At 36.6% G+C, this 12,114-nt stretch overlaps 1 long non-coding RNA gene across 2 annotated transcripts in view; it reads right to left on the bottom strand.

Moving 5' to 3' along the window:
* Nucleotides 1-12,114, bottom strand: part of LOC123521241 — a 209,888-nt gene that overhangs the window by 181,743 nt on the left and 16,031 nt on the right. For both annotated transcript variants that reach the window (XR_006679713.1, XR_006679714.1), the window contains exon 2: nucleotides 5,712-5,811. This is a non-coding gene — a long non-coding RNA (uncharacterized LOC123521241). The remainder of the gene's footprint in view (nucleotides 1-5,711; nucleotides 5,812-12,114) is intronic.

The raw sequence follows: 12,114 nt of genomic DNA on the forward strand, positions 1-12,114 counted from the left end.
ACGTCTCCCTTCACCCACTTTTCTGTTGTCCGTCCCCCAGGGAGGAGGTCACATGTAGATCCTTGTCATTGATTCCCCCTTTCCAACCCACTCTCCCTCTACACTCCCAGTATTGCCACTCACACCACTGGTCCTGAAGGGATCATCCCCTCTGTGTTTCCAGTTCCTATCTGTACTAGTGTACATCCTCTGGTCTAGCCAGACTTGCAAGGTAGAATTCGGATCATGATAGTGGGGTGGTGGTGGTGGAAGGAAGCATTTAGGAACTAGAGGAAAGTTGTATTTTTCATCGTTGCTACATCGCATCGTGACTGGCTCATCTCCTCCCCAAGACCCCTCTGGAAGGCGATATCCAGTGGCTTACAAAAAATCATATCACTGTGTGCTCACCTCCATGATATGATCGCTGAAAATAATGGGTGTATAAGCAAATGTGGCGAAGAAAGCTGATGGTGCCCGGCTATCAAAAGGTATAGCATCTGGGGTCTTAAAGGCTTGAAGGTAAACAAGTGGCCATCTAGCTCAGAAGCAACAAAGCCCACATGGAAGAAACACACCCGCCTGTGCGTTCACGAGGGTGTTGAAGGGATCAGGTATCAGGCATCATCAGAACAAAAAAACCTTACCATAGTGAATGAGGGAAGAGTACAGAGTGGAGACCCAAAGCCTATTTGTATGCATTTTAGTTTTATCCTATTAGGTACAGATATGATTTTATCATTGTTTGTTTGAAAATTGTATATGGCTAAAGAGTTGTATAGTGTCAAATTGACAAAGGGTAGTCTGTGGTAGTTATATAATCGTTTGTCAATTTGAGGATTAAGACTGAAGGGGCAGAGTCCGGTCTGTCAATTGTACCGTAGTCAATGAGGCCTCTGTGTGGGCACGGCCTTCTCTAACAGAATGAGGAAGACCCACAACCTGATAAATGGACAAAAGGGCTGCAACAACAAGGTGAAACATTATAATGAGTAGAAGATGGCATATGACTAGGCAGTGTTCAGTTCTGTTGCGTATGGGGGTGCTATGACTCAGAGTTGACTTGGCAACTAACAACATTGTTCATAGGTATTAGATTCTTCAGTGTTAGATACATAACACTTCACTATTAGAATATGACTGTTCTAATGTTTCTTGTTCCTTTCTCTACTACTACATCTACCTTCTCAGTCCTACTTCCAAACTCCCTCAAAAAGAGGAGATAATTTGCATGGAAACCAGCACTACAAAATATATTAGAAAACTTAAGTCTCACTCTATAAATGCTATCTTACACAATGACCTAGAGTGAGAATCAATATCACAAATGATTTTTTGCCCAAATGCCATGACAAATTAATAAAATAATGGCACTAATTTAAGCACAAAATAAACTTTTATAATATATTAAATATCAACATATTCTAAAGATAAAAGGAAGTAATATATCAAAAACTAGCATGGACTAAAGCACTATATGAGTATATATGTATAAGTAGAAATAGGGGAAAGGGATTATAATGAAGAAAAATATATATGAAGAACAATAATAATTGTAGAAAAATTTTAAATTATTCCTTCACAATAAAATGAAAGTCATGACTCATTTTCCTCTAAGGGGAAAATATGAAATTCAAACTGTGTTTTTATAAATAAGCTAAAGTGAAATCAGGTAAATCCCTATTATTAAGTACATTGTAGAATCATGAAATTATGCTTTTGGATTTTTATGTTAAAACTCTTCATTGAAGTGCTAAAAGATGATCGAATTGTCATTGGTTCTGCTTTTCCACTGAAGCGTTCTTCCACCCTCCCGGTATCGCCACTCTCACCACTGGTCCTGAAGGGATCATCTGTCCTGGATTCCCTGTGTTTCCAATTCCTAGCTGTACCAATGTATATCCTCTGGTCTAGCCAGAATTGTAAGGTAGAATTGGGATAATGATAGTGTGTGTGGAGGGGTGGAGGGAAAGTATTTAGGAACTAGAGGAAAATGGTATGTTTCATCATTGCTACACTTCACCCTGACTAGCTTGTCTCCTCCCCACAACCCTTCTGTAAGGGGATGTCCAGTTGCCTACAGATGGATTTTGGGTCCCGAATCTACACGTCCCCTCATTCACAATGATTTGATTTTTTTTTTTTTTTTTGATGCCTGATATCTGATCCCTTTGACACCTCATGATCACACAAGCTGGTGTGCTTCTCCCATGTGGGCATTGTTGCTTCTGAGCTAGATGGCCGCTTTTTTACCTTCAAACAAACCTTTAAGACCCCAGACACTATATCTTTTGATAGCTGGGCACCATCAGCTTTCTTCGCCACATTTGCTTATACACCCATTTGTCTTCAGTGATCGTACTGGGAAGGTGAGTATACAATGATAAGATTTTTGGTTCTTTGATGCCCAATAACTGATCCCTTTGACACCTCGTGATCACACAAGCTGGTATGATTCTTCCAAGTGGGCTTTGTTGCTTCTGAGCTAGATGACCACTTGTTTACCTTCAAGCCTTTCGAAGACCTAGACACTATATCTTTTGTTAGCCAGGCACCATCAGGTTTCTTCAGCACATTTGCTTATGCACCCGCTTTGTCTTCAGCGATTGTGTCAGGAAGGTGAGCATCATGGAATGCCAGTTTAATTGAACAAACTATTCTTGAATTGAGGGAGTACTTGAGTGGAGGCCCAATGTCCATCTGCTACCTTAACAGTAAACCTATAAATATATGCACATTCCCCCTTACTCATATATAAATATATTTACATATGTACATGCCTTTATTTAGACCTCAACCTCCTCCCTGGGGGATGGACAACAGAAAATTGGGTGGAGGGAGATGTCGGACAGTGTAAGATATGACAAAATAATAATAACTTATAAATTATCAAAGGTTCATGAGGGAGGGGGGAACGGGAAGGAAGAGGGAAATTGAGGAGCTGTTATCAAGGGCTCAAGTACAAAGAAAATGTTTTGAGAGTGATGATGGCAACAAATGTACAAATGTGCTTGACACAATGTATGTATGTATGGATTGTGATAAAGAGTTGTACAAGCCTCCAATAAAATGATTTAAAAAAAAGAAATTGTAAACGCCTGGAGTTGAAATAATAGAGTTCTGTAAGGAAAAAAAAAGATGATAGAATTACTTAAGGAATAGATCATCTGTTCATGAAAATATGTGTCATCAGTTTTGTTTTAATCATTTGTAGCTTCATTTGAATACCAAATCCTCTCAATTCTCCCCTTCTACTCTATTATGACAAGAATCCTAAGTACACTAATCATTTCTAAGTTATCTATCTTATACATCTACTGTTAGTGTTGTATTCTTTCATATATCTACTCAAGGAATTTTACCTCTTCAAAAATTTTAAGTTGTTTACAAAATACAATGCAAATTTTTTAGCACAGCATTCTCAGATTTCACAAAATGGCACTAAAATATAATCCATAAAATAAGTATTAATTAATTGCCTTGTATGTCCAAGACTCCAAATTTGGTTGTGGGTTGGTAGCAATGATAAAATGAACAGTACAAAAACTTTATTCTCAAAGAATTCAATCTGTTGAGAAATGCAGTAACGTGAGCTAGTTTTTAATGTAGTGTCAAGAACTTCCTCTGTGGGTTTCTGAGACTGTAACTCTTTACAGGAGTAAAAAGCCTCATCTTTCTCCTGCAGAAAGGATGGAGGTTGTGTTTAGCAGCCCAACATGTAACTACTATAGCACCAGGTAACTAATGACAGTGTGCTAACAGAATTAAGATGCATGACCTGTATTTACAAAAGAAAAAGTAAAATATGGTTGGTTGTCCACTTATAAAGAAAAAGTAAAATATGATTGGTTGTCCACTTACAAAAACAAAAAGTAAAATATGTTTGGTTGTCCACTTACAAAAACGAGCAACATAAAGAAGATTTATCCTCCTGCTTTCAACATTAAAAAAACTAGACATTTACATTTGCATATAATGACTTGCTGATATAGTCCTGATAGCAATCTCTGACAAAGGGGAGCAAGGGGAGTCTTATTGCTGCTGTTCCTTACTGCATGGAGAGTGACCAGACCACAACTCATGGTGAAGAAACTCAAAGCCTGCTTTCCCAAAGCACACCATCAGTGAAGAGTGGAGCTGAGCCACAGATTTGGATTCTACTGATGGTAAATTTACCAGGTTTAATGTTTACTTCTATGCCACCTTTAGGTCTTTTAAGACTATTCCTTGCAGACAAGAATTCATGCTTCAACATCAAATTTAAATATTGTTTCATCCAATAAAGGTGGCCTCCTGGGGCAATGGTTTAAGTGCTCGGCTGCTAACAGAAAGGTAGGAGGTTCAAACCCATTAGCCACTGCAAGGGAGAAAGATGTGGTAATCTGCATCTGTAAAAGATTTACAGCCATGAACACTCAAAGGGGCAATTAATTCTATTCTGTCCTAAAATTAAACTAAACCACTTCCCTGGAGTTGATTCACCCTAAATAGAATTTCCCATGCTGCAAGTAATTACAGGAACAGAGGGCTTTACTTATTTTCTGAAAAGTGGCTGGTGGCTTAGAACCACTAACCTTGAAGTTAACAGTCCAACACTTACCTGGCAGCAACACCAGCCTGTCAAAAAGCTTGAAAAACCCTCTCACATAGTTTAAAAAACCTCAATGCTGTCTCTCGCATCCTTCCTTCCGAGATGACATCGAAAAGATGTAACAACTGCCCACAGACAAGGTCATTAAAAGTTGGTAATAAGAAACATAGTGGAGGCCGCAGCCAGCAGAGACATTTCCGAAGCCGGCGTCTTCAAAGCATACATGCTTCCCAAGCTGCACAGGAAGCTGCGTTATTGTGTGAGTTGTGCCATTCACAGCAAGGTGGTCAAGAACTGGTCACGTGAAGCCCAAAAGGCGTCAACCCTCCTCCCCCGCTACACACACCCCTCAATTTAGACCTGCCCCAGGACTTCCTCCAAAGCCTATATAAAGATTAAACGCTGAAGAAAAACCTGAGAGGAAATAAAATGGAAGTTGTTCTTTAAAAAAAAAAACCCGCAATCTTCATAGTAACCCCATTGGGCAGGTTATATAATTGCCACTGTGACTTTTCATGGTTGTAACTATTAAAAACACTTCTTTATCCCTTGGAGCAACAGGTTGGTTCAAACTGCCGACCTTGTAATTAGCAGCACAGCACTATGCTACTAGGGTTTCTACTCTGTCATATAGGATCACTAAATGTTGTGGTCAACTCGATGGCACTGGATTTGGGCTGTGTGAGTAATCCAGTAAAGCTCCCCTGATCTTTTTGCTCATCAGCCCTAGTAAAACTTATTATTACAGTATTCCATTAATATATTATTTTGGTTTAATTTATATTATGGCATCAATTTCATTCCACTTTAATAATAATACAAATGCTAGTCATGATTTAACAAGATTTTATCATGTTGTTGTTCTAAATGTTGTATAAATACCAAAATCATTTACCGGGAATCCTCAGGGGAATTCTATAAAACAGGTACTATTTTTCATTTTGTAGATAAAGCAACAGAGACACACGCAAAACCAAAAACTTGTCTATAGCCACACAACCAATACATCTGTCAAAGGAAGGATTCAAACTAGATCATCTGGCTCCAAAATCCATGCATTTTTTTTTTTAACTCTTCTCTAGATTTCTTAAGATTCTCTGAATACTGTTCTAGATTTCTTGAATACAGACACTATACCTACCTGGTCTTGCTATTTGTGGGTCATACACTACCCAGTGTGACAGTTATATGTCAACTTGAGGAAGCGGTGGAATCTGGTCTGTCAATCACAGCTTGATGACCTAATTTGGAGGCAAAACAGAGATAAACAGCTCACTGGCGGAGGGACATATTCACTTGCTGCGAGACACACCTATTGACAAGACACATGGAGCTATGCTAGCGCCCTGGAGCTGGAGGAGCCACATGAAGAACCTTGCCAGCGCCGAGATGCCTCCACTGCCACTGGATCCACAAGACTCTCCAACCACTGGCCTGTGATCTTCCTGCATTCAGCATCATTGCATGTGTTCATGAGTCTGACGTGGAATTTGTAGATTGGTATCGGACATATGGGCTAATATCGGACTTATGGACTTGACCCGGACTAACACAACCAGAATAATATGCTATGCCTGGTAGACACTCTATGCTTTTTTCTGTGAATGAATGGCAAAGGAACACTATGAGGAATAATTACCCTGATTACTAAGGCAGAACTGTGGTAAACCCTAAACTAGAGACAAAAATTTACCTCCAGTTTTTAAGCAAACATTTTCTTCATCCTCCAAGCACTTCAGCTATTTCATCCATAAACCATTAAAGTTTTCACATGCTCCACTGATACAGTCTTGCTTTTTCTCAAGTATTGGCAATTTATAGCTCTATAACCTATATCTATTTTTCATCATTATGAAACATTTCATACATGTTATAGGTATATAAAACAATATTAGCAAGACTGTGTATATGTGGAAAAAATATGTGCATGGGTAGGAGTAAAGAATTAGCGTAGGTCCTTTAAAATATATATCTTTATATAGAGAAGCCCTGGTGCCTACTGGGCTGTTAACCTCATGTTCAGCATTTCAAAACCACCAGCTACTACTCCATGGGAGAAAGACTAGGATTTCTACTCCCATACAAGAGTTACAAACTCAGAAACTCACAGGGGCACTTTATAAGTTAGACACAATGTTAGTTGTTTAAACCCAGTTATTTCATTCTAGCTGCAAAACAAACAGAAGGTAGAAATAAGATGAACCCTGGAATACTTACATTTTCATCTTTTAACAATAGATTGTGTCAAATGAATTAAAAGAATCTATTGGCAAAGGTAATAATCATTTGCTGAAATTAGAATAAAAGCTTAAAAGTCACAAAATTACTTCATTTAATTATTATCTTTCTATCAACTTTATCAAAAGTATTATGTAACAAGCTGCAAGTGGTATCCTTTTTACATCAATACCATGATAATTTGATATGTGTTTAATATTTGCTCCATGAGAACTCATTCACTGTTAGTGTGTTGTTTACTGGAAAATCATAGTGAAGTGCCAGATTCTTCAGAGAGAATACACCAGTTCATACCTTTCAGTTCAATGTTGATATGCCACTTATATAATCAACAAGTTCTAGAATCAATACACTTTATGAATTGTTCTGAATAATTACTCTAGGTGATCAAAAAGTTCCCTTCATAGACTCTAGAACTTAAGAGTACTGCATGCAATCTTCATAATTAAAACAGAAGCAATGGAAATAAATGTGCACAGAGCTACAAAATAATCTTGGAATTAATCTTCAATCCCCTGTGACATAAATCATAGAGGTTTATCGGGTAGTTGTAAAACATATAAATATCAATTAAATTCTTGTATGGAAACATTATAAATAGAATAGAACAGAAGTCCTTGCCTAAGGTATTAAAGGCCCCCAACCAAAGCAAACTGTCTTGGAGTCAGTGCTGACTCATCACCACCCCTTATGGGTTTCAGATACTCTAACTGTTTTAGGGAGTAGAAATCCCAGTCTTTTTACCGAGGAGCTGCTGGTGGTTACGTACTAATGACCATGAAGATTGCAGCCCAATGCATAGGATAGTAAGTATCTTAGTAATAAGGATATATTACTTATCTAAGAAAGTAAGCAAGTAGTAAATAAATAAATAGAATATTAAATAGTCAACTTAATTTTAAAAAGTGCTTAAAACCTATACAATGAAGCTATAAAATTCTTCTGAAAGACATACAATTTATTAAGCAATCAGAAAATAAAAAGTGTTATTGGATAAGAAGATTCAACCTCATAGATATAAATTGTAAGACTCAGCCTCATAAAGATAATTGTTCCTAGATTAATTCATATTAGAGTCCTGGTGACATAGTATGTAAAATTACATGTTAGGCTACTAACCACAAGGTCAGTAGTTTGAAACTATCAGCTGTTCTGGGGGAGAAAGATGAGGCTTTCTAATCCCATAAAGATTCACAGACTCTGGAAGCCACAGGGGTAGTTCTACTCAGTTCTATAGGGTTGCTATGAGTCACATTCAACCAGATGACAGTGAGTTTGATTTTTTTTTAACTTGAGAGGTTAATTCATGAATTTATTACAATGCCAATAAAATATAATTTTTTCTTAAAGTATGCTGGTGGACTATTAATTCATATGTAATTAGCATAGGGTTAAAAGGATGAAGAATGCAGTGATGAGGACAAAGGAGAATAATATTGCAGACCTTAAAACATATTATGAAGTTGCTATAAAATAATATTGCAGACCTTAAAACATATTATGAAGATGCTATAATTAAAATAGGGGCAGGGCTGATTCACGAGTAGAATTTCACCCCAGCCAAGGAACCCAAGCACAGTCACTGTTTGCCTGTCAGTAGAGGCTTTGTGATGCTCAACAGATTTCAGTAGAGCTTACAGATTAAGATACACTAAGAAGAAAGGCCTGGCCATCCATTAAGACCATATGGATCATAATGGTCAGATCCCATTGTGCATATAGTTGCCACAAATTGGGACCAAATGGGAAGCAACTAATAATAACGACATAATTAAAACACTCTTTAACTGGCATCAGGACACTATTTTATTTGCATTAAAACAGTAATAATGGCATATAAACAGAACAACAGCACAAATGAAAAGGGGAAGAGATGAGAGCATACCCAATTGCGTTACGGAAATTTACTGTAGAAAACGGTGCAAGTGCTCAAAGAAAACATATGAGTACCTTTAAAACCTGAGGATGGGAACATTTTTCCTAATTATGTCTCAGTGCATCCAGAACCAACACAAGCAAATAAACAGTATTAAAGGCCTCTTTTGGTTAGGTAATTATGTTTATGGAATCAATGAAAAGCAAAATTCAACATACAACTGGGAATCACAAAAATCACAATATCATCCAATAGAAAAATTATAATACTTTCCCTTTCTTTATCATCATGTTTAAACATAGATGAAAGAGCATAGTAATATATCCAGACCCTAAGAGAATATAAACCACATGTCTGTAGAATTTAATTGGAAATAAACTACACTATCCAATATCTCAACCCATGTCCAAGACTCTTGCATTTCAGCACTATACTTACTTATCAAAAGGGATTACAAATCCTGAATCTAACATTTATGTTTAGAAATAACTAATTGATTTCTATGTGATCTAGGGCAAAGAGCCTTAGTAGTTATTTATATTCATCCTATACGGAAAAAATAAAAATAATACAACTAATGTATGCAAAAGTTCTACAAACAGCATTAAATATATATATATCTGCTATAGAGAAGGAGGGACCCCTGATGTCTGGTCGATTGAAGCCAGACAATCGTGAGTCCTGACTGCATAAGATGTGAGTCCATGAAACTGCATCTCTGCTTACCTTAAAATATTGTGTTTCATCATCAAAGATGCCACGCCTCTGAAATCTGTAAAGATTGTATCTAGGAAGAAGTCTCTTGGTTATTTTACATCTTCTAAATGAAAAATTAAAGAGACATATACAGATTCTTTGGCCACAAAATACCACTGCTGGCTAGCAGGCATGTATCTCAAACACAATAGTTACAGTGTCTGATTGGTGTCGTGGGAACATAAAGGTAACATCTACATTTATTAAAAATAAGTTCTTTCTCCACAAGTAGCTTCTGAAAAAAAAAAAGCTTTTTTAAAAAACAACATAAAAATGGTGCATTGGCAGAAGACACAATCCCAGCCTTGCTGTACACTGACATTGCCTTGCAAATGAAAGCCTGCACCATTCCTTATGATCAGGGCTTCACCCATTTATTTGGTTAATCATTCAAATGGCTAAACAGACCTCTAATTTGAAAATAAAAACCAATTGATGCAATCACAAACAAGTTCTAAAATTGCGGTTTATAAAAATTGAAATCTTGTTCTAAGCCAAAACACACACACAGTTACCTTTTCCTAATCAGAGCATTCATTTCTCCTCATTATGATCTCACAAGCACATTAAAATCTTATTAACATTAATTACTTCTGAGCGCCTATGCATGAGCAGTGACAGTCGTGAGCGTGCGCGTGTCTGGATCATATCTACATTTATATACCTTGCTGCACTTTGCTTATAAAACATGTGAAAATATTTCTGCTAACACCAATTAGCTAATTTCACACACACGGAGATAGTAAACTGCTGTCTCACTGCACAGCCTATCAGAGACCAACAGACAGATGGACAAATGGACGGTAAAGATAGCTGAACACCTCTTAAATGTAAGAATGAAAATGCCTTATCCTTGAGCCTTGATTCTTGAGGTGAAATTAAGTTGAGAAAACAAAATAACAAAAATAATACAAAATGAGAAAGCAAAGCTTGCTATTTTCTACACAGATGGGTTCAATGAATAAAATGATAGACAAAGAAAAGCTGGCAAGTGAAAAGTAGCAGACACATGAGAGACAGAGACAAATAAGCAAAGAGACAGAGATGAAAGTGTCTTTATATGTATGCACATACACACATGCACATCTGTTCCATATATATACTCATAATTTGAACTAAAATAACATAAACTTGCCTCTGACCATAGGTATGAATAATAACATACTGCACCTCAAAATCAAACAGGTCTATCTTCACAAGCAAATAAAACTCTTGCTCAACCCAAATGATTTATGGATTCTATTTATACCTAGAACATCATATACAGGCGCCATTCATCCCTACAACAGAAACTCAGTGTCAAATAGAAAACTAGACAGTTCTAGCCACCAAACAACATATAATCCTTTTCTTCACACATTTCTTTCGGCATCCATTTTATGATTCACACATACATTCCATCATATTCTATCCCATCCCATTCTTTCCCATCATCTGCCCTTCAGTAAGAATATCCATTTAAAAAAATGAACCTCTTTTCTGTACATTCACACTGTCTTCATCAATCTATGCGCTATTTTCTGTCCACAACTCACAGTTTATACTAAATGCAAAGTCTATGAAAAATCATTATAGCTACATTTCCATAGTCTATCCTGAGTGTTACTGTCATCCTTAATTTGGGGGAGTTGCCATTGACTACTATCCCAACACTGTATCTGCTCTCCCTCAAAAAACCTGCTTTTTTCCCTTCAAAATTCCTTATGGAAAACACTGCACATCCCCCAAAGAATATCTGCTATTAGATCCAAGATGACTCCGCAGTGAACAGTACTGACCCTCATTTGGCCTCAATATTCAAATGTGTAGAATAGAAAGGGAATAAAGAAACCTTTATCATACATGTATTTTAAGTTGCTTATACTTGTTAAATGATTTAAAAATATTTGACTAAGAATGAAATATAGAGATAAAATGAGACATTCAATCATCCAGAACAAAAATGCTCAAGGTGATTTACGTGGTGACAGCTAATTCTATATAATGCCAAGCCAACCTATTGTGAAGCAGCCTCATTAGCCTACAGCATGGGGTTCAATGACCCATAGCAACCCAGGTGAGCATCCTATGGATGTGCTATGTAACAGAGGCCTAAGAGCTCTCTGTGTAGATTACAGTGCATGTGAGAGAAGAAAGAGTAGGGGACAGAAGACTGTTACATCTTTATATAGTAGTATTTAAAATATAGAACATTGATCTTAATACAAAGTTTAAATTGTAAGCATAAATGTAGTGCATTTTATTTTAATTTAATATCATTCAACATGCTCAAAACTGAACAGAATTTAGTAGACCTCCTCAGGGGAAACCTAAGAAAGGCTAGTATGATCATTATTAGGAAGTAAAGTACTAGAAGTTAGTACTTTTCTTAAATAAACCAGAAGATAATGAAATAAGGATGAATACAATAAGATTGTATTTCAAAATAAGCAGGAGTTATTTTGGGTAACTACCAGCTTATAACAATTTAAAATTATACTTATATTACTATCCTTATGTTTACTACAGTTTATATAGAACAGTTGTTGTTGTTGTACCATTTACTGCTTGCAAATATTCTGAATTACCAGATTTATCTAAGAATCATGAGTGCCCTAAAAAAAAAACTTTACAGAATTAAGAAAATAAAAACCTGTAAGCCCTAATAAGTTAGTGGTTGCCTGCCATAGCACAA

The sequence above is a fragment of the Echinops telfairi genome, unplaced genomic scaffold (assembly GCF_000313985.2).
Source record: "Echinops telfairi isolate 266 unplaced genomic scaffold, ASM31398v2 ScPeMD7_6;HRSCAF=24_0, whole genome shotgun sequence".
In the NCBI taxonomy this organism is placed as follows: Eukaryota; Metazoa; Chordata; class Mammalia; order Afrosoricida; family Tenrecidae; genus Echinops; species Echinops telfairi.